Raw genomic sequence first — 23,299 nt, forward strand, 5'->3', positions numbered from 1 at the left:
TACAATGAATCAATTCCTTCAGCCAGTGTTTGTTGAGTACCTACCACAGGCTAAACACTGATAGAGATTGAGAAAGGCAAGAAGATAAGCCATATTCTTGACTTAAAAATTCAATCAGAAAGACAGTATTCACATACATAAGGTCATAAACAACTATTGTACATGAACTTTGGGCCATGCACTGTGTGGGGAACTTTCACAAACACGTGTCATCCGATTTGGTCATAACGGTTTGTGGGAGTGAGTCTTATCACTATTTTACAGATAAAGAAATTGAAACTTAGAGATGACTTGCTTATGTTCAGACAGCTGCTCAGTGGAAGAACTGAGACTCAACCCCCACCCTCCCTGAATCCCAAACCCGGTACACTTTCCATGATCCCATATGTTCCAAATATAATATGTAAGATGATTAAGCGCTAATGTGTATGGCAAGAAAACTGAGTTTTGCAGTTCAGAAAAGAGTCCAGAGTTATCAAATAAAGCTTTGCATATGCAGAGCATTCACTAAGTGGGACTATGAAGAGTGAAAAAGATGTAAGCAGCAGAACAAAAGGGACCCACAGAAGCAAAATCCCGGAGGCCGTGTTGAGAGAGGGTTTCCAGGCAGATGAGACCACATTTTGGAAGGTCTAGAAGGTTAACCAAGGAGTTTTAAATATCATGCAATAGGAAAGAGCTACTGGAAGCTATTGACAAATATCCTCTCCTTGACCAAACTTCAGTCTAGTTCCTGAGTCCTCTTCTCAGCCAGGCCTTAACCATGGCCTGTGAGAACTGCAAACTCTCAAACACGTGGTTTTACCCACTCCATTCCCTATACTAAAACACTTAAACTCTGGCATGGATTCTATCAGCCTGATGCTCTTTCCTTAGCAAGACCCCAACCCCCTACAATGCCTGCTGACAAAATAATTTACTGTTTGCACTATCCAAAACCCAACTACAGATCCCTAAAGTCTCCTCTTCGAGTATTTACCCTAGAAAACTTGCCACTCTGGACTGTTTCTCTGTCCCGTTGAGATATATCTTCTATAACACAGGAATGAGGACCAAGAAGCCATCCCTTCAAGATATAATCGTCATGATGGAAGGGATCATGATGTTCAACGTCTTTGGGTGGGAGGAGCCCAACTTAGAAAAGTAGCAGTTACCAAAACAAGAAGCCATAGTGTATTAACCAACATCACCACTTGCCATCATCCTCCAGTGCTTTTCCTTTAGCACATGTTTAAAAAGTCTCCCATCTTTTGCTTTACTGGAATTAATTTCCAGTTATACTGTAGTTTCCCTTACTACAGAATCTGAATAAAATCTGTCTTCATCTTGAACAAACATCAGCTCTGTTTCTCTTTGACGGTGCTGCACAGGAGAATAATAACAAAAACCAAAGTTCAGCTTAGAAGCAGGAAGCAGAATAAGTCCCTGTCCTCCTTAAAAATGCTTCAGTGGACCCTCATCACCTGCAGGTTAAATCTCAAAGAACTGAGCACAGCACACAAGGCCCTCCAGGCCTTTCCTCCACCTGCCATTCCAGCCTCATCTTTCACCATCCCCAAGCACTCAGTGTTTCTGCTACAAAGGAAATTTGCTCTCCCAAAACAGACCATGCCTATTTCTCACATCCATAGTTTTGCAAAGACTGTTCTCTTGAGCTGGGCAGGTACCAAGGATTTAAAGTGTAATCAGACTCATCCCAAGAAATTTACAATTAGCACCACGAGTCCTCCTCACAAGGTTTAAATCATATGGTCCCCTTTTGCAATGAGGTCACTAGGGCCCAAGGACTTTTGGTAATTTGCCTGCAGTCACTCAGGGTGTGAAAATGTCAGAACTTAACCAAAAGAATCTGCGTCCTTCTCCTGACTCTGCTTTGGTCCAAGACATAATGCACCACACTAGTCCCTTCCCCTTAGGCAATATTTTCCCTTGGAGAATTACAGGCAGATGACAAAACACGGTTCAAGGCTCTGCATCTTGAAATAGTCCCAATCTCGCCCCTCTTTGCTTTATAGTCTCTTTAGGAGCCGTCAAAGCCCTTGTCATATGACACAGAGATTGCTTTGCATCCATTTGTGTCTCCTCCATCTTGAAAGCAAAGTATCTGGTTCCTGTCATCCCTAAGCCCAGTGCTCACTACACCAACAATTCAGCTAAAGATGGCTGCCTAATTGCTGAAAAGTGGAGGGAGACAAGCATGAGACAAGTAGCTGAGGAAAGGTGGGGTAACAAGGGCTTCAGTTAGTACTGGCAGTGAAAGAGAAGTGAACATTTTACAGAAACATCTACAGACTTGTTTGCTTGTTGCATGGGATCACAAACTTGAAAACCTCAATCTGTTCGCTGCATATTTGCTGAATTGTCTCTGTGATTCTCCTCTGTAGTGAGCACTCAATGATAATAAAGTTCCCAACATGATTACTAGGAAAACAGGAAGACTATTGACAGGAACAGGAACATCTTTCTGGAGAAGTGACTAAGTTGGGGACACGTACTGAAGAAGAGAATTGAGTGTTCAACTTGATGATTTACGAGCTCTTCAAGATCCAGCCATCTGTGTGTTTCTGTTTTGATTTGACTTTTTGTTTTCTTTTTTCAACATGAGGGAAGATAGGTATTTGTCAATCAAAGAATAAAAGCACATTTCAGCAGGGTATTTCCGTAGGTGGCAAAGTGGGAGGGTGGTTTTGAATGAGCGTTGGTTTGGTAGCTACATAATCAAGCATGCAGTGTTATTAATGTTCCAGGGTTCTCAGCTTAAAACCTGAATTGTTTGCTAGTTTGCATAAATTTACATGCCAAATGAAGGGAGTTTTAACCCATGTATGTGGGAGAGAGGGAAAGAAATTAATACAGTCTGTGTAATTATGTTCAATCCCAAATTAAGAGGTTTTTATGCATATCATATGCAGAATAATTCAGCAAATCCATCAACTTAATCAAGTCCCAGGTGAAGGTAGGGAGCTACAGTCAGTGGTTTGCTAGTAAATGTTTTACAACTGACTCTCCAGGAGGAAAAAAGTTCCACGTGGTTTTTCAGTTTCCTAGCTGAAAACACTCTCACCATGAGCAGTTTCCAGCCACCGGTCTTACCTCACTGACCCCGGAGCCAGGAAGAGATGTGTACATTTGGCTCTCAGAGACCCGTACACAGCAGTTGCAGCTCACCACCAGCTTCCTTTGAAGTTTAAAACTTCTCACATCTCACATAATGAACTCCTAAAGGTAAAAGTTCCTTCTAAGAGATGGATCTTCTTACTGGTAAAAGGACCATCCATCCATACTCATGAGAAGTGACATTGTTAAACAGTGAGCCATATCGCTCTTGTATTTCTGCAATTTGGGGTCTCTTTGGGAAATAATTAAAATTTCAACATAAAGAAAAGAAAAGATTTTCTTTCATGGAACTATTAGTGGGGGGGGGGGGCATTTTCTGTTGCACTAAGGACTGAATGATTCCACTCTTGGCACCAGGTATGGACCAGATAAGGGAGGAAGAAAGCAAGTCCTGACAACACTGACCTGCCTGCTTACCTGTCTGCCTCTCCTTCAAGATTCTGAACCCCAGAAAGAGCTCATCACGTCTTACTCAGCAGTGTCCCCATTGAGTCTCCTGGCACATGGTCATCTCAGATTAGGGAGTCCTTTGAATGAGCAAGTAGGTGAACTTGCAGGAAAGATATTCCTTTTAGAACACCTGTGCTGCTTAACCAACAGAACCTAGTGAGAGCAATGCAATGACAGATAGAAAGCATTTTGGAACATTAGATAATCATTGTTAGTAGTGTTATTGTTGTTGTTATCTCAGAAGAATCTACTATAAACTAAGTAGAGGAATACGAGTTTCTTACCACTCAGGGATATTGACAATAATCTCTTGTAGATATAGAAGTCTGCTGGTGATGTGGTAATTGCCTCCAAGTATTGCCTTTGAAATTGTCAACACGTGATGGATTACTCGTTTCAGAAGCTCATGTGTGTACAGAAGCCTAGTCTCAGGGAACACAGGAAATTTTGTGACAGCAGCTTTACTGCAATGTGCAACTTGTTAAATTTTTCTGCTCAGATTATTTTTCAGCTATTTCTTTCATGCTTCTACAGAACACATAGTTAGGTTATACTGCATTCATTTTATCAAACAGCAGAATGTCTGGTCTGTTGACCATTATTTACCGGTCTGTCATTTCATATTACCTCAGAGATTTTCAAAAGTGTGTAACAAGCCAGGCAGAGGCAGCTGGTGAATACATTCTACGTAAATTACCACAAGTTCTAATAGGCCCAGGACACCATGTGTCCCTTTCCTCCCCGCAGCTTGGAAACCACTGTGCCACAGGGCATGTGTCCCCTCAGAGAGGAAGAGATGGAAAGCAAACAAATCGAGGGCCCTGCTCTCAAACAGTGTGAGGTGAGTGATGGCAGAAGAGAGTTATAGAGAAGCAGAAGATTCAGTGTCTCCTTCTGCCTCTTAAGGGAGCTGAAGTGCTAATAGCTGAAGGGCCAGTCAAAACCAGCCTGGCCAGTAGGAAGGCAGGCCCGAGAATCCTGAGTCTCAGCTTATCTGGCCACGTTCTTTCACCTCTCTTCTCACAAGCGGTTTTACCATGATACCAGCACTAGAAGCCAGGAGAGGATGTGCAAAGATTATGTTATGTGTTAGCACCATCTTGGTTGGTACTCAGTCTGTTTACACATTTGAAAGACCACCAATTATCTTATAATTTGGCATTCATTTTGTTATCTTCCTCTATGGTTCTCATCTATTTGATCTAACTTCCTATTTCCACAGCCATGTTTGTGCCATATACTGTATGTATAGAGTCCAAATTTCTATCATCATTCAGTGAGCTTATATTTTTATGTACTAAGAATGATGTTATCTTTTTCAATACCATATTGCACAAGACAAATAATGCCCCATCTTCACAGAATTTGCAATCTAACCAGTCAGATAAATATCAGATAATTACAACAGAGTGGTATGTGTTATAATAGGGGAAGTATAGATTTCTGGTGGAATCTAAAGAAGAGATATTGTGGGAATCATTTAAACTGCATAACAAATTACCCTAAAACATAATTCTGTGGAGCTGGTATCATGGCTCAGAGAGTTAAGCCATCACTTACAACATCAGCATCCCATATCAGAGTAGTGGGTCAAGTTTCCAGCTTGTCCACTTCCAATCTAGCTTTCTGCGAATGTGCTTGGGAAGGCAACAGAAGATGGCCCAAGAGCTTGGACCCTGCCCCCAATATGGGAGAACCAGATGGAGTTCCAGGCTCCTGGCTTCTACCTGATCCAGTCCTGGCCATTTCAGCCTTTTGGGGAGTGAACCAATGGAGAATCATATTCTCTCTCCCTCCCTCCCTCTCTTACTCTCTCTCTCTACCTCTCTCATCTCTCCCTCTCTTTGTGTCACTCCATCTTTCAAATAAACAAATACATCTGAAAAAAACAAACCGCATTTTTATCTCAATTTCTTTAGATTCAATTGCAGTCGATCTATAAGCCATGACTATGATTCCATCTGAAGGCTAAGTTGAGGATGAAAGGTCGTCCGTTTCCAAGCTTTGTTGTGTTGCCTTCTACCAGCTCACTGAGAGCTCACTGTGGCAACTCATGATCTAAGACACAGAGTCAGAGAGTCAGACAGGGTGCCAGAGACAAAAACCATAGTATTTTTTGTAACCTAACCTTGGCAGTGACATCACAAGTATGAAATCTACATATTCCTTTTGCTGTATTCCATTCAAGTGTATTTCGTCACTATCTCACATTAAAGGGAAGAGACTACACAATAATCTCCAGGAAGTGGAGATTATTGGGAACAATTTAGAGACTTCCTGTCATAGACACCACTAATGGGAAGGGTTTAGGGCTATATGGAAAAGGAGACACAGTTCCCCTACCTCTAAATAAGTGATATATGAATGAACTTCAAAGAGTGAAGACTAAGCAGAAGTTGCCAGGGTACAGGAGTCTGTGTGTGTGTGTGTGTGTGTGTGTATGTGTACACATGCACACTCACTCATGAATATAAGGGAGCTGTTCTGAGGAGTATCTGTGCAAAAGAGTGATGGCCAGAAATCACATATTTAGCATTCCTAGAGCACAGAAGAATAGCAGGCATGAGGCTGACTAGAGAGACAAGCTAAGGGGTGGGTCATGACCTCACTCACCTACTTTCCTTTGTTCCCTTATATTCATTTCTGTTTCATCATTTAGATAAAGAATATATTACTGAAAGATGTATCAGTCAAGATGTTGCTGACCATAAATAAAGCAATTCCCAAGGGCCAGCACAGTGGTATAACAAACAAAGCGGCCACCTGCAGTGCCAGCATCCTATATAGGCACCAGTTCATGTTCTGGCAGCTTCACTTTCAATACAGCTCTCTGCTATGGCCTGGAAAAGTCCTTGGGCCCCTGAACCCACATGGGAGACCTGGAAGAAGCTTCTGGCTCCTGGCTTTGGATCAGCTTAGCTCCAGCCATTTTGGCCATTTGGGAAGTAAAGCAGCATATGGAAGACCTCTCTCTCTGTGCCTCTCCCTCTGCCTCTGCCTCTCTGTAACTCTGCCCAAAACAGTAGAGTTAGAAACGTGCCAGGGGATTCCAATTCAATCCCATCAAGGTGGCATGTACCAATGCCATCTCACTAGTCCAAGTGATCAGTTTCAGTTCACAATTGATCATAATGATAGGATTAAGAGTCAAAGGGATCACATAAACAAGACTAGTGTCTGCTAATACTAACTGATAGAATTAAAAAGGAGAGAACGAAACAACATGGGAAGCGGGGTACACAGCAGACTCATAGAATGGCAGATGTCCTAAACAGCACTCTGGGCCTCAGAATCAGCCCTTAAGGCACTCGGATCTGGCTGAAGAGCCCATGAGAGTATTTTAGGCATGGAAGACCAAGACACTCTGGCAAAAAAAAAAAAAAAAAAAAAAAAAACACCTAACTGAAAGATCTCTGTGAGTGAGATCCCAGTGGAAAGAATAGGGCCATCAAAGAAGGAGGTACCTTTCTCTGAAGGGAGGAGAGAACTTCCACTTTGACTATGACTTTGTCGAAAGATCGAAGTCAGCAAACTCAAAAGGCTTCCATAGCCTTGGCAACTCATGACAAGAACCTTGGGTAATTACAAACGTCATAAATAAGAGTGTCAATTGTTAAATCAATAATGGGAGTCACTGTGCACTTATTCCCCATGTAGGATCTCTGTCTTTAATGAGATGTACTATGTGAATTAATGGTATAACTAGTACTCAAACAGTACTTTGCATTTTGTGTTTCTGTGTGGGTGCAAACTGTTGAAATCTTCACTTAGTATATACTAAATTGATCTTCTGTATATAAAGATAATTGAAAATGAATCTTGATGCGAATGGGATGGGAGAGGGAGATGGGATGGTTGTGAGTGAGAGGGAGGTATTGGGGGAAAAAGCCACTGTAATCCAAAAGCTATACCTTGGAAATTTATATTTTCTAAATAAAGTTAAAAATAAATAAATAAATAAATAAATCTTTAAAAAAATTTCCAGCTCCAACTGACTTAACCAAGAAGGAAATATAACAGGACTACAGGCCTAGCAGCTACCCATGACTGACTGAGTTAGTAGCCCAAGAAGAGTTTTTTCTCCTTATCCACTCTGTCATCTTCAGTGTTGGTTTCATTCCATGGTGGTACATCCACAGACAACAGTACTCCCTAAAAAAAGAGAGGTGCTTTCATCCTGTATTTTCTAGTTAACATGGAGGAAACCTTTCCCAGAAATTTCCAGATTTTGTCCAGTCACTTCTCAGTGGCCAGGATTAGGTCACAGAGGCTTTGGCAAGAGGAATGGCACTATGGTTCCTGGCTTAGACTGATCAACAAGAATGGCCATAGACAACCACCACACGCGGTGTAACACTTGGGCCAGATAGGCTCAGTCCTTCCCAGAGCTCTTTTCACTGGATTGTGCTTTACCTTTCACACCCTGAGCTTTAAGGAGGGGTAGTTCAAGGATCAGGCTACATAAATCTGCTTCTACAGTCACTGAAAAAACTGATAAAGAGGGCATTTTTATGTTACATGGAGTCTTTTGTAAAAAAAAAAATCTTCATAATTGAAGCTGGATTCTAAAAATCTCTTAATGATAGTGTGTAGCTTCCTCTCTGAGAATAAGAAATATGTGCTTTGCTTTCCACAATGGCTGTCCAGAAATTCCAATCCAGAGTTTCTAAGTCAACCACAAACCTCTGTTAAAAAGCATCACAATTGGTGGGTTTATTTCTTGCTTATTTTCTTAGGTTTCATCTTCTGTCTTTGTATCACTCTACCCCAGAAATGAAGCCTCCAGTTGCCTCTAGTGCAGGATCCTCTTGCTTGCCTCTGACATCACAGGCTCATTTCTGACCCTGGTTACCACCAGAAACCTATGGCATTAGTCATATGGAGAAAGCTGTATGATTATAGATTGCTAGGGAATGCTGGAGTCACAGGGAGGGAAATGTCCAAGAAAGCAACCCACATCATTCAGGAATTTCACTCACCTGCCTCAACCATGACTTCCTGTGTTTCTCTCACCTTCCTCTCCGCCTCCAAGAGCAACACAAATCTCCGTCCTCGACATCTCTGCAGCAGTTTAGGGATCTTTGGTTGTTTAAGCACGCCGTTGGGATTCTTCTTTCCTCACTGGGGTGGTGGAAGGTGTACCCTACTCACTGTTCTCCCAAGAGAAAGCCTGGAAACCACCTTACACATATATATTTTATTAATCTAGTCTTCCTAGTAAGCGTCTTTCTTTCTACACCATCCCAAATCCTTTTTGGAAAAAGACAAGCTATAAATAAGTTTAGTAAAGCTTTCTAAACAGTGCCCTAAAGGATATTATTGGTTACAAAAATAAAATGCTTGACATTCAAAAATATGTCATTGACAAAAATGCCTGCACATTAGCTGGTGAATGGCTATGTCACATATGAATCTCATTTTCCTATTCTTATCCTAATGCTTACAATGAAGATGGGAAATCAACTGAATAAAATACTAGAAATTCTGAAATGAAAACACGCTTCTCAAGTATTTGGTGATGGAGATCACAGTAACAATTTTGATCTAATAATTCCGCTGTAATGTGCATGAAACGCACACTTCACCCTACCACTGCATAGCATTGCAGCCAAGAAAGAATCCTTGACGTGATATTGAATGGCTATGTGAACCCACTGTGGGAGAAAGAGAGGTTTTTAAAGATGCTGAAAAGGACACCTACCCCAAAACAATACTCCTGAATTATTCATTCAGTCACAATGCAGTGGGAACCTGATCCCCCTAGGTCTCCTTTCCCCTGGGCTCCAACCAGCCTTCATTGTTCCTTTGGAGAGTTCAGCTCCAGTGCCGGCTATTCACAGCCCTTTTCTGGAACCCAGCATGAGTATGCACAGCCATCCATAATTTATTCGTTCCACTTTGGGTTGTGATGATCTTACTGTATCAGCACTAAAATGATCCAGGTGAGTAATACCAACAATAAGAGGCCACCTTAGATGTCGCTGACATATTTCCTCCCTGGAGCACACAATGTTCTCCTAGCTATGGACTCATTTGTCCTTTCAAAAGAGGACACTGCCATATTATTAAATTAGCAAAGAAACATAAAAGTTTAAACTACAGTTACCACCAGAGAAGGCAGGACTAAAAGGAAATGTCTAGTATATGACTTAAAAATTGCCTTATACTGAAGGCAGAAATCATTTTTTCTCCCTCTTTTGAGAATCTTCAACTGCTCAGTAGAAAAAAATCAGTAAATAAGATAAATTAAATTGACATTGGCATGTACTTAACAGCTTACCAGACTCCCGTTTTTACTATCATTTGTACATCTTAGTTATTTTTTTAAAAGATTTATTATATTTATTTGAAAGAGAGTTACAGAGAGAGATAGAGACAGAGAGAGAGGTCTTCCATCTGCTGCTTCACTCCCCTAATGGCCACAAGGGCTGGAGCTGAGCCAATCTGAAGCCAGAAGCCAGAAGCCAGGAGCCAGGAGCTGCTTCCGGGCCTACACCACGTGGGTGTAGGAGCCCAAGGACATGGGCCATCTTCCACTGCTTTCCCAGGTGCATTAGCAGGTAGCTGGATCGGAAGTGGAGCTTCAGGGACTTGAACCAGCGCCAATATGGAATGCACTCTGCAGGCCAGGGCTTTAACGCGCAGCGCCACAGTGCTGGCCCCCATTCTTAGTTATTTTAATCTCCTTTTTCTAGATGAAACTGAAGCTGAGAGAGCTGAATTTACTTGACTGAGATTGTAGAACTAGTAAGCAGTGAAATTGAAATCAGTTCTTCTGAGTCTAAGACAATGTCTTTTTTTGCTGCACTTCTGACCAGCAGTATACAACAAGGGTATTGTATCCACATTTCAAATCAGACAGGAACTTACAGTGCTGCACACTGTTGTATAAGTAGAAGATGGAAAAGAGTTGAGGCAAACCATAAATGCATTAGGCTCAGCTGGGGAAATGGGAAAATAGCTACTGCACATAGATCTAGTTTGATTTGACAAGATATCTACATGACATGGACCCAAAAGCGTGTCTGAGTTTCCTAGCAGCTCAAGTGACTGGTCTTACCACTTCTACCATTAGAAGGAACTGTAGGTCAGATGGGAGCAGGCTTTAACAAGATAACAATTTAAACACCGACATGCCATTGAAATGCTAAATATTAATTATGTTAGGAATGACCAAGATCAGCTGGGCCCTCTAGTCCAGAGGGTCAAAGGGAAGGCAAGCTTTAGCACTACGACCATTAAAGCCATATAGAAAAGAGCTAAGTACATGTACCCTAGGTTACAGGCCTTTCAGGTCCCATGTACAACACACAGCCAGGCTGGGACCCAGGAGTTGGCCACAAAACAGTGAGTGGGAAAGGGCAGGCCGCACCTCTTCTCTGAAGCTAACGTCATGACGCTAATGACATTTGCTGGGCACACTCCAGAGCCAGGCCTGGGCCCTGCAGCTGAGACATGGTAACTCCTCTTCTCCCTGTGGTCTCCCCAGTAGGAATCCCCACATCGTGCAGCTGTGAAAACCAAGGCTCAGAGAAGCTAACTGATCCTTCCAAAATCCAAAGCTAGAAGTAGCTGAGCTAGAGAATTTCAGCAGAGGGCATCTTCCCCATCTCATGGCCCTGACAAGGTCAGGCAGGGATGTTGGACTCAGAGGCACAAGACGGCAACTGAAAAGTTCAAGGACAAAGTGAGGCAGTAGGAGAAAGACACAGGGCTCAAGTATCTTTCTGCCACACTCAATGTTTCCCCACACTTCAGGCACAAAACAAATCCTCCATCCTCCTCCCTCCTCTCACACAGCCCTGCAGGCAGGTAAGAACAGAGAAGACAAGAGTCAAGCCGCTGTTCTGACCCCCAGCAGGAGTTGTTATCCGAGACCGGCTAGGAAAACCGTGACTTGATCCAGGGTCATGGTGAGGTGGCTTTCCAGGAGGCCACCTTGGCAATCCTCCCTGAAAACCCTGCCGTGTGGCCTCCCCAGCTTCCAGACACATGTGGAATGGATTACGTTTCTAATCATAACACTGCCTGAGCCGTCTTCAAATAAGGAGCTTGCAAGAGAAACCATCCAAATTAGGAAAGCCATGCGGGCACCACAGGACTGGCCTTCAACCTCTCCCACTCGCTGCCAACATCTCCCCCCTCACCTGATGCTGTGGCTGAAGCACCATGTTAGCTGACAGGATTTTTCACAAAGCAACCTCTGTTTGTGGAGAACTTGTCCTGGGCTTATTTATAATTGTCCTAGTTCCAAGCACCAAGCATGTGGTTTTCACTGCTGCTTTTGTAATTGGGAAATGTTCCCTTGCCACCCCCACGCTAACAGTCTGATTCCCTTGGGACTTGATTTTCTGGGAAGGTCACCAGGCTTCTGATTCTCTGGCTCTCAGAGTCGATGGTTAGCAGAGCCACCACCACCTCTGCTGCGTCCAGGGCGCTCCCTCTACACGGCCGCCTATGCTGCGGCCCAGATCTTTGAAGAGGGGCTGTGAATGATGAGAACGGTCCTCTTGTCAGGGACTCCTCACGCCCCTTATCTTAACTGCTGGCTTAGGGACCTGCCTCCGTACCTGCAACCCCAAGCCTCACCCTAGCTCCTGCTTTATCTCCCAAGGCTCTGGCATCTCTTTCATGAAAAGTCATCCGAGTCAATAATAATAAGCACTTTCATTACCTCCTACCTTGCAGAAACCCTACGGGGCAGGTACTATTATTTTAATTTTCCTGTTAAGGAATCAGTGGCACAGAGCAATTATATTCCTACAACTTGCTGAAGACCCCAGAGCTGGGAAATAGCCCGAATTTGAACTGCAGCAGTCAACACTGGTGCACAGGCTTCCACCTCGCCTAGGATTTCATTTGTAAATAATTCCAAACGTACAGAAAATTAACAAGAATTGGAACACTTCACAGATCACTGACATGTTCCTCATTCAGACTCACCTATTGTTAACACTTAGCCTACATGCTTTAGTTTGCACTCCCTTTCTCTCATCTCCAAGTACCCATAAATAAAATTTATATACTACACACAGCAGACATAATATTTTTTCTGGAGCCATATGGAAGTTGAATACATCATGCCCTTCTGCCCTTAAATAATTCAATGTGTGTTTCCTAAGAAAAGAGAGATTCTCTCATGTAACCAAGCAGAGTCATTTGATTCAGCAGATAACTGATATTATATTAACATTATCATAAAAGTTTAATCTAATCGACATCCATAATCCAATTTTCCCAATTGACCTAAAAATGTCTTTTATAGCAGGTTTTTTTTTCTTTTTTTCTTTGTCTTGTTTCTTTAGGCTCCTTCACTCTGGAACATTTCACAGCCCTGATTTTCTGCTTATGACATCGACATTTTCAATAATGTAGTTCCTCCTTTCTTTTTTTCCATTAGAAAGCACCTAACTTCAGGCTTGTCTGAAGTTACCTCATGATCACATTTAGGATACGAGTTTCCACCCAGAATACTTCATGAATAATATTGTGTTCCCACAGCGTCACGTTTTGGATGTAAACAGTATTTGCTTCTCACTGGTGGTCTTGCTGTATTTACGTAATGAAAGTGTTGTCTGGTTTCCACACTATCCAGACACAATTATTTCCCTCGACACTGGGGAGTAATCCGTGGGGACTTAGTGTAAGAACATGAAGACATCCAGCTCCTCATGAAAACGTACCCCCTGCACCTAATCTCCCAGTCGACTTTTGCCTGAATCTGTCTTGATCATGATGGTGAGAAAATGTTTGAACTGCAGCAGTCTTTCCACATTAACTAGTCAGCACTTGGCATCCTGCGCTAAGGGAGGCCTCCCTTCTCCTCAACTGACTTGCTTACTTATTCATGTCTTTTTTTAGATAAACTAATTCAAAGGCATGGATTCCTGTTTTATTTTTTTTTTAAATATGGAATGCTTCACAAATTTGTATGTCATCCTTGCACTAATCTTCTCTGTATCATTTCAATTTTAGTAGATGTGCTGCTTAAGTGAGCGCTCCTGTTTTCTTTAGTGGGTTATGGTTATACGGTATTTATTTATTTTGGCATTTGATTTGTTCCATCTTTGGGCAAGCTAGTAAGTCTCCTAATGACATAGCCTACTCGTGTTTTTAATGCTTCCTTATTTCTAGCATAACAAGAAGTTCCAGGATCCTCTAGAACTACTCCTGTCTCAGCCTTTGATTCAGACATTTCTCGGAGGATCTCTTGTTCTTTCAGTAGAGAATGGTATTAGAGACCAATATTTGAGTACTAAGTGTACTCATTGCTATTGGGGCATTTTTTGCTTCTATGTCCTTTCAGCAAACAGAGCAAAGAAATATACCTACATTATATGCAAATATATATATATATGCTCACATATATACATATGTATGTACACAATATACCTACATAGAGGCACCTAAAGACACTTGCCTGCATATACACACATAAATACTTTAGAAATCGTAGATTCACATCAATGCCTCCAATTTAGAGCACTCTCTCTTAATCACTACATAATCACTTCTATCCTGTTTCCACAATCACTGAAATAGAGATGGAAGATAGAATTCAAAGGAACTCGGAGAATGTTACTTCTGTCAATTTTATCTTTGGTTCCATGTGTGAGCTCCTTCTCTTTGCAATACCATGGTGGGGTGTTAAGGAAACGGAGCCTTGAGTTTCTCCTGGAATTTAGAGTCTGTCGCTTCTATGTTTCTTACAGATTTCTGTTTGTTTGCTTGCTTGAAAGGCAGAACAGTAGAGAAAGAAGGAGATAGAGAAAGAGATCTTCCATCTGCTGGTTCACTCCCTAAATGGTCACAATGGTCGGAGCTGCTCCAGGTTGAAGCCAGCAGCCAGGAGCTCCATCCAAGTCTCCCACGTGGTAGCAGGGGCCCAGGTACTTGGACCATCCTTCATTGACTTCCCAGGTGCATTAGCAGAGAGCTGAATCTTAAGCACAACAACCAGGATTCGAACCAGTGCTCCCGATAAGGGATGCTGGTGTGGCAAGCAGTGGCTCAACCGCCATGCCACAGTTCTAGTCCTAGTACCGGTTATTTTAAATTCTTTGAAGCAACTCACGTGACATTCATCAGATTCTAAAACAGCAGCTGATTTGTCCCTTGTAGGCAGAGGCTTGGACTGTGAGGCTAAAAAGTAAGGCTGCCATGCAAAGCCTTTCAGGTGGGAGTACAAGAATGGTGTTGGCTATGATGCAGGGGGTCCCTGAAATAGTCGATGCTGGACTGTGGGGGAAGATGCAGTCCCCAGAGACAGACACAAGGTGGCTCAGTGGCCACATTCCCTGGTGCTCCAAGTCTCCTTAGAAGGAAAAAGGTTGAGGAGGAAGTTGTCCTTGGACATTGTAGCAGCCACCCAGTCATCGGCTCCAAGCCCAACAATAGAACCTAGACTAAGAGGGATAAGTCAGCCACATGGGTGATGACCTGATGCCCACAGACCCTGCTCCTTCGTGCTCACTGCCCTTTGCTCTCCTTTACAGCATTGGTGTTGAGGCAGACATCTGCGGTGACCCTGGAAGCAGACAGCTCTGAGTGCTAGTCCTAGCTCTACTGATCAGCGTAGTCTGATATCATATTAACCTCAACTTCTTCAATTATGAAGTGAAAAGAGCACAATGTTGCTATGTGAATTTGCTAAAGTAACTGCACAGCCCATGGTAGGTAGTCAGGTCTTAGAACAACATAAAAACAATATGAGGGGTTGTAATTCCCGGTGGATGCCAGGTCCTTGGGTACAAACTTAAGCAAAACATTCTGAGGTGCTTTGCAAAGGCTTGGCGTCTGATGGCAGGAGAGAATTGAGCTCAGCTGAATGCACAGCCATTTTTCTCAGGTCGTCTCTCAGTGTGGATTGGCTAGCAGCTAACAAGATTGTTTCCTACGTGCATCAGCCAGAAATTTCTAACAATGTAATGGTTTGGATTCGTGTCCTTGTTATTGAATTTTTAGCTGCTTTCATAACTGAAAACATACCAGTTCTTGGTCCCTTGTTATTCTGAGAACACCTGCAATATTGCTTTTTCTTTGGAACTTAAATTGCCAGATATGGTGTGGCCAAGGGCTAAAACTAAATACAAGCAGCCTCTTGCCAAGGAATTCTCCGACCGGGCCTGCTGTCGTCACAGGCAGGGCTTCTCTCTCCATGAGTCTGCATTCCTCCAGCTTTCCCTGTCTGAGATTACATGTCCATAAGCCTCTCAGCACGGCTGGCTCCCCTGCTCTCTGAGGATGACTGACAGGTAAAATATGGGTTTTGTTCTTTTCTTCATGAGGAACTCAAATACCAGAGCTGCTGATGGATGTTGTTACGGAAGATTAATATTGGAGCACATGTCTCCTAGCAGTGCTACCCAGGAAAGGAGTGTCTGGAGCCTACGGCCTCAAAACCTTTCTGTTCCTCAAACCAGATACTTTCTTGGTGTCTGTACACAAGACAAGCACATCTGTCACTCAGGAGAAAGGAGTGGGAGTGGTGGGAGCGAAGAGAAAGTGGAGAGCAAGTGGCACCTAAAGATACTGATATCGGGCTATTTTTTAAGTAGTATATTGGCCAAAACAAATGAATTGGTTGGTTCGTCACTCTGGCCATGACCCAAGGCTTGCTCTTTGAAGATCAGGAAGTAAAGACGACAGATGTGCCAGAGAAGTCAGAGTTAGGGTCCCACTCTTGACTCTGATACCAATACGTTCAGAGACATCTGGGACTCATTTGACTTCTCTGGTCGCTTTTTCCTCTTAGTGAAGATGAGGACGGGAAGTTTCAGGTGGACGTGCAGGTCCTCTACCACTCCATGGGTCTTTTTTTCTTCTTTTCTTTTCTTTTTTTTTTCCTGGATGGGAAGAGGAGCAGCCAGGACTAGAACCAGTGCCCCTATGGGATGCCAGCGCTGCAGGCGGAGGATTAGCCTACTGCACCACAGCACCAGCCCCCCACTCCATGGGTCTTTCATTCTAGACTGGCCCCAGCCTACATCTGCAGTCTCTACTCCCACCTGGTGACTGACCTAAGTTTAGGGGGACCTGGAGCTTATACAATTTGTGAGAACTTCTTTAAGAATAATACAAAATGATGAATAAAGAAGTAAATCGATAGTGGATATTCAAAATGAGAAAAGAAAACTCATTAACTATCAACTTTATGAAGCCAAAAATAACAGAAATACAAAACATAGAAAAAAAAACAAAATATTTGTATTAATTATCTGTCAAAACTCTCTAAATGCTTGCATTCACATTTTCGGCTACATCATTCTTGATTGCCTCTTCTTATGAGAAAATTCTATAATATCCTTTGCTGTACAGAAAATGACAAGATAAGTCAGCTTGTCCTATATTATCAGGATTAAAATTTACTTATTGTTAATGATAATTTAGAAAATTCCTTTTAGCTCCACAACATGGAGCAATGCCATGGTACCTTTTTATTATTTCTGTTAAGCTGGAAAAAATCCTATATCAAGTGTCTTTAACATGTGAGATATAGGATTTCAGGCGTTTACGTCTCCTTAGGGAAAAACAAATCTGAAATCCTGTTTAAATTGTTGACATTCACCAACCAGAGCCTTGGGGGCTGAGGGGAGTCCACTCATCACTTCACAGTGGGGGCCCTCCAGCCTCATCCTTGCAAATACCAACCTTCTCACACCTCTGTGGCTCTCCAAACACTGACTGCGCATCGGGAATGGTCTTACACATCTTCTCCCTTTACCCTCCCTTCAAGGTCCAAGCAGATACAGTCGTCCCTGACTTTTGCTCACTGCCTTTTGCTCACACTGCTAGAAGAGAATCCCTCCCGTGGTGTTACTGGCTCTGTTAATTTGTCTGCCTTCCTCACTAGACTCAGATTCCCTTGAGGGAAGACAATAGAGCTATCCATCTGCCTACCATAAGGTCTGGTGCAAAAAAAAAAAAAAAAAAAACTCAACAAATGTGTCACAAATAGAAATCGCTCCACAGCATGAATGCAAGGAGTGCTGTCCGTCATTTATTGGGGCTCCTCCCTCTTCCCTTGGGCTCAGGTAACGCATGAAAATGGAAAGCTCACCCGTGTCATTAGTCAACAGCACACATGCTGGACACCCCTGCTACTGCCCAAGGAGGTACTGGAGATGGAGTCCTCTATTCCCCTCACTGGCCCTCGGATTCCTTCCCTTGCATTCAAGATGGCAGCCTTTGGGCCAATTAGTTAAATCAGCCAGGTGGCCCATCCTCCAGAGCTGTGCTCTCCTGTAGGAGGTGGGAATGTGAGCAGGGGGCAGGAAACATCAAAGGCGCATGTCCTTTTAGGAGCTAGAAATCCCCCAGAAGGAGTGACTGCGTAAAGAAGTCACACCAGCCTCAGAGAAAAAAAAAGCAAATAAAAAAAAACAAGGAAGCAAGGGAGGAAGAATGGATGAAGGGAAGGAAGAGTGGGGAAGAGAGAAAGAGAAAGACAAGACCGTCCTATGCCAAGAATGCCAGAGACGTAAGATCGCTGAAGTCCGCTTGTCCTTCCTCTATGAATGAAAGATACCGTTACTTCCTCATCCATTTTCTAATGAGTGTGCTCAAGCAAGAAAATAATAATAATAAAATAAGGCACAGGTTAATTTCTACCTTAACGTATTAAAACATTAGCCTGCCACAAGTGTTTATTGAACATATCAATCAGTGGATGAATTCTCGTGGTTAGTTTATTATCATCAATCTGTTTCTTCCAAACTGCATTAATATCATTCAGGGAAGAGGATGTCCCTCCGCTCACAGGTGCATGACCGTACAGGTCTGAACAGTGTTAGGAGCCCTTCCTCGGTGCACTGCACCAACAGACCAGACTCGTTCTTTTCAGTTAAAATGGTGAAGCAGCCTTCTCTGCTTCCGAAAAGAGATTTATGTTTGCTCTGCATTTTACAGAAAGTGGTTAAGGCAGATGAGGACTTGCGTTTGATTCCTACTGGCTGCAATCACCAGGGAAAGTAAAATAAAATCAAACAAAACCATTTTCCCCTCAATCAGAACTCTTGAAAGGGGGTTCAGTTACAATGCACAATGTCCCTGATCAAGATACCAGTAGATTTCCAGAGAAAAAGGCACCGTGACCTATGTTCTTTCATGGAGGGTGGATTCTTGTAGTCTAGGGAGAAATGGAGAGTCCCTCCTTCACATCATCTGGTCATTACCTTAGGTAGCAGAACAAAACAGTCCACTGAGCTCCTTCCTAGTTAACAGGACTTATGTAAATTCCTTTCTCACCCCATCCTCCTTTTTATAACCCGCAGCAAATTACCAGTATTGATAAACCATTAGAAAATAAAATAAAAGACAACTTTATTGACAGTTAATGAAGTAATGCCTGAGCTGTGTTGGTTTTCACCGATTGAGCTTTTCGTATTCACTAAAACTCTGCATGCAGCATGTGCTACATTTTTGATATATACAGTGCACACTGAAATCTTTATCTACATTAAGTGAGACACAAATTTGCACCCCTGTTACCACTGAAAAGGCTGATTGATTGTAGTTTCCTAGGGCCTATTAATGAAGACACTTGGGGTGTTTTAGTGGCCTAAATCAATGTCATTTTTGGAAGTTGCAGGACTTGTCAAGGACCAGGTCCTTCATTCCCTCCTTTGTGCAGATGGGTGGTGCGAGCGCTCGTGCTGCTTGCCATGGCTGGCACTTGACAGATTGGCATGTGAGCCAGGGACAGCTTGGACATCTGCGGTAATCAAGTGGAATGACAAAGAAAAGGCAATAGGAATCTCAACTGTCTTCAAGGGAGAGAAATGCCTACATGCATTTTTAATGCAAAGAAATAAGTATAAATAAATAAATAAATAAAAGCAAAGCCCACAAAGCCAGCAGAGAGCAGCAACCTAGAGAGGCAGTGCTCTCTCCCCACCATTACAGGCGCGTTCTTGACCCACCTCCCTGGGTGGTTTTCAGTTGTCTTCCTCACCTGCTTGGATTTAATCCTCTGGACAGGGCAGGGGTGGGAGACATTGAATGTGGTCCATCGATATATCCTAAACATCTAGAACAGTCTGAGCTCAGTAAATATGGACAGACTTTCCCACAATGAGAAAAGATTCCTTGACCAATTTTTTATTAATCAACATTTGTTACCAAGAGAGTCTGATGAGAGGTACGAGATCTCCCACACCACCACCCACCTACCCACCCACCACCCACACACACACACACACACACACACACACACACATACCTCTGCTTCTATCTCTCTCCAGAAAAATTCCTGGCTGTTCAAAAACGTTCATTTTTCCATACAATTTCAGACTTCCCTCAAATTCCAAGGGTTGACCTCAGGGTGAGACACCCTCTGTCCACACAGTGCCAAGACGCCAGATTGCTAAATTGCCAGAGTTAGGAGCAGCGCAGCAGAAGGTACACAGAGTGTGGGGGAGATCCAGTTGGATCCAGTTGCTTATTCTTCCTAGAAGGATCTTCACTCAGTCAGTCAAGCAAACCTTCCAAGAATTAATTTGATATACTAATCAGTGTTCACAGCCCAGAAAATATTAAAGAGATAATGAGCAAATTTGTTAAAGACACATAGGATGTTCCTCCTTTCTCTTCCAAATTTGCTAGTTGATTTACTCCCTGGGGTGACTAAGTTAAAAGGCTCTTGTTTGGCCTGGCTTCCTCTTCACAGAACATTCAGGGGCCGATCTTGTCATCACAGAGACTCAGCACAGAGGTAAATTATCCCTTTATTTGGCTACCTTGGTACAGACATTCGCCGTGTGACCAGCCAAGACCTCAGGAATCCCAGGCGAACGTGGTACCTGGAGGGTGAAGATGCTGCAGCTGGATTGGCCACATCCTGGCTGTCTATGCTGCTCGTGTTGTTCCATCTGAATAAAGCCATCAAATGATCAGACCCGTAATGTCAGCTTTTCCATATCGTATACCATACAAGGTAGGTATATTTGGGATATGCAGTCTGAGTTCTCGGAAGCCTAAAAGACTGAATACCACCTCACACTGAGCTCTGGGGTGATTCCTGTCATGTTTCCTCCTGCACCAGGAAAAGCTGATCTGGAGCCCAAATTTTCAATCAGGATTATGAAAGAGTCTATCACAAAATCCTGATACTTTGGTAGATTTCTGACCGGAAATGTACAGACTCAGAACGTAGGAGAAATTTTTATTGAAAAAATTAGCACATCCTTTAGGAGGCTCTGGATTTACTTTCACAACAACCAGAAGATTTCACATCCAGGCAATTGCACTCAGAAATTTTTTTTAACTTTGGCACTAATTGGCCTGGTAACCTCGGGCTAGTTGTCTAATTACTTTGGTCTTTGCTTTTCTTATCTTTTAAACAAGGATAATAATAGCTATCTTGAAAGGAGTTGAGAGGATTAATCAAGATTAGGCCTCTCAGACACTTAGGGCAGTGCCCAGGAGCACAAAATGTGCATTCAGTAAACAAAGTTACCAGCTGGAAACCAGCCAGGGCACAGGAGGCCCTGACAGGACCTTGGTGGATCCTGGACCCTTCAGAACTAAATCAGCTGAGAGCAGAAATTACAGAGGCTTGTTTTTCAATATCATCATTTCTGCAGGTGTTTGAAGGAGGGATAATTCTGGCTACTGATAAGCCATAAGGGTGGCCACAGGGAACGTGGCAGTCCACTTTCCTAAGGGACAAAACACTTGAAGAAACTTAAGCATTAAAAATGAAATCCAGGAGCCAGCATTGTGGTTCAGCAGGTTAAACAGCCTCCCGTGACACCATAATCCCACTTGGGCACTGATTCCTGTCCCAGATGCTCCACTTCCCATCCAGCTCCCTGCTTAATGTACCTGGAAAACCAGGAAAGGATGGCCCAAGTGCATGGGCCCCTGCACCCATTGGGAGACACGGATGGAGTTCCTGGTTCCTGGTTTTGGCCTGGCCCCGTCTCACCCATTTGGGGAGTGAACCAGTAGATAGAAAATCTCTCTCTCCATCTCTCTCACTCTCATCTCCCTCTCTGTGTAATTCTGCCTTTCAGATCAATACATTTTTCTTTAAAATGAAATCAGGGATCCACTTATTTAGCAATAATAAAGTTTAGATATGTCACTGTAAAAGGAAAGACAAGTACTGTTGAGGTCAACAAAACCATCAGTGTGTGTTCTCAGCAGGACAACACTGCAGCAAATCTTCAAGAGAACAGAAACACATCCTGTTCACAACAGAGAAACACTGTTGGCCCAAAGCAAGGAATTACTCTTTTTATTACAGATTTACTTTTATTTATTTGAAAGGCAGAGTTACACACACACACACAGAGAGGGGCGGGTGAAGGGTGTGGCGCTTCCACCTGCTGGTTCGCTCCCCAAATGGCTGCAAAGGCTGGGGCTGGACCAGGCCGAAGCCAGGAGCCAAGATCTTCTTCCGGGTCTCCCACATGGTTTCAGGGGTCCAAGGACTTGGGCCAACCTCTGCTGCTTTCCCAGGCTCATTAGCAGAGAGCGGCCTCAGAAGTGTAGTAGCCAGGACTCAAACCAGAGCTCACGTTTGATGTCAGCATTGAAGGCAGTGGCTTCAACCATTATACCACAGCTCCCACCCCCAGAAATTATTCTTAAGTAGACATTTTTTTTTTCCTTCTGACACTAAATGTAACCAACTGCAATTCTTCTTTGAAATAGCATCTTAGTCAACCTTTTCAAAAGAAGAATTTGCATTTAATGGAAAATGTGAACTTCTTCACAGGGATGGAACGCCCTGTCCTGGGTCAAGTTATTCTTGGAGGAACAAGGCCACTCAGTGGTAAACACTCATATTTCTCAGGTGAGAGTGACTGGGGCCTGCACATGATGCAGAACAGGAAATGTTTCCACTCCCAACAAGGAATGCCGCATGGTGAAACTTCCCTGGAGGGAGGCCACTAATCTTGTCTGCGAAGATGAAACACGTCCAGAGAGCAGAATAAATGACTGGTATAATTAGTGCTATTGTTAAGGAAGGACTTAGTTATCAAAGGATGAAAGAGTCAGCAGCAAGTTTAAGCAATGAAATAATGTGCCATGGGCAGTTTCTCAAATTCTTGCTTGCTTTAGGAAATTAGGATAGGCTAATCAAAGAGCACTCCGATCCTACGGTAGAATAAAGAGAGGAGCGAGGGACGAAGAACCCAAATCACTCCTGTCTAAGCTAACGCGGTTGCTAACAGTATCACAGGTTAATTAAGAAGCCCTCCAGTGATGAGGCTGGCACATTTTCATTTCCAGAAGATACTGCTCATTAACACGCGAGCGTAACTAATAGTTGTTGAGTAGCAACATGCCTTGCCGAGGGCAGGGTGCTTGAGGTGTCTTAGCTGAGAGAGACAAGTCTCCCCTGGCTCGCCCTACCCGCTGTGTGCTTAGAGTAGCAGGAAAGTAGAGCTCTGTCGTTACTTGTACCTGTTGTCTACCTATGAAGTCACCAACTCAGCACTCAGATTCTCGCACTTTGTGGACATTAACCTATTCCACCCCTTTTTCTTTTAGGGAGATGAAAAGAAAGCTACTGAATGTAAAATGTTCATAAACTGTGTGTCAAACCATTGTGAATGACTTTGATGGCAAAAAAAAACAGAGAGTCCCAACTTCAGCAATAAGGAATTTAGTCCTGATCTTGTCAAATGTAAAACAGTGATTGTAATACCCAACATTACATTATGAACCACTAAGAAAGAGGAAAATGCTAATTAAACTGACACAATGCTCTCTAACCACTTGG

The 23,299-nt window shown here is 43.1% G+C and overlaps 1 long non-coding RNA gene and 1 pseudogene across 4 annotated transcripts in view; both read right to left on the reverse strand.

Annotated features, from left to right (window-relative positions):
- Positions 1-23,299, reverse strand: part of LOC127482903 (uncharacterized) — a 365,264-nt gene that overhangs the window by 263,776 nt on the left and 78,189 nt on the right. The window lies entirely within an intron of this gene.
- LOC127483052 (U6 spliceosomal RNA) lies at positions 13,471-13,566 on the reverse strand (annotated as a pseudogene).

Source organism: Oryctolagus cuniculus, chromosome 4 (assembly GCF_051225735.1).
Source record: "Oryctolagus cuniculus isolate XC-2025 breed Fujian yellow rabbit chromosome 4, ASM5122573v1, whole genome shotgun sequence".
Classification (NCBI taxonomy): domain Eukaryota; kingdom Metazoa; phylum Chordata; class Mammalia; order Lagomorpha; family Leporidae; genus Oryctolagus; species Oryctolagus cuniculus.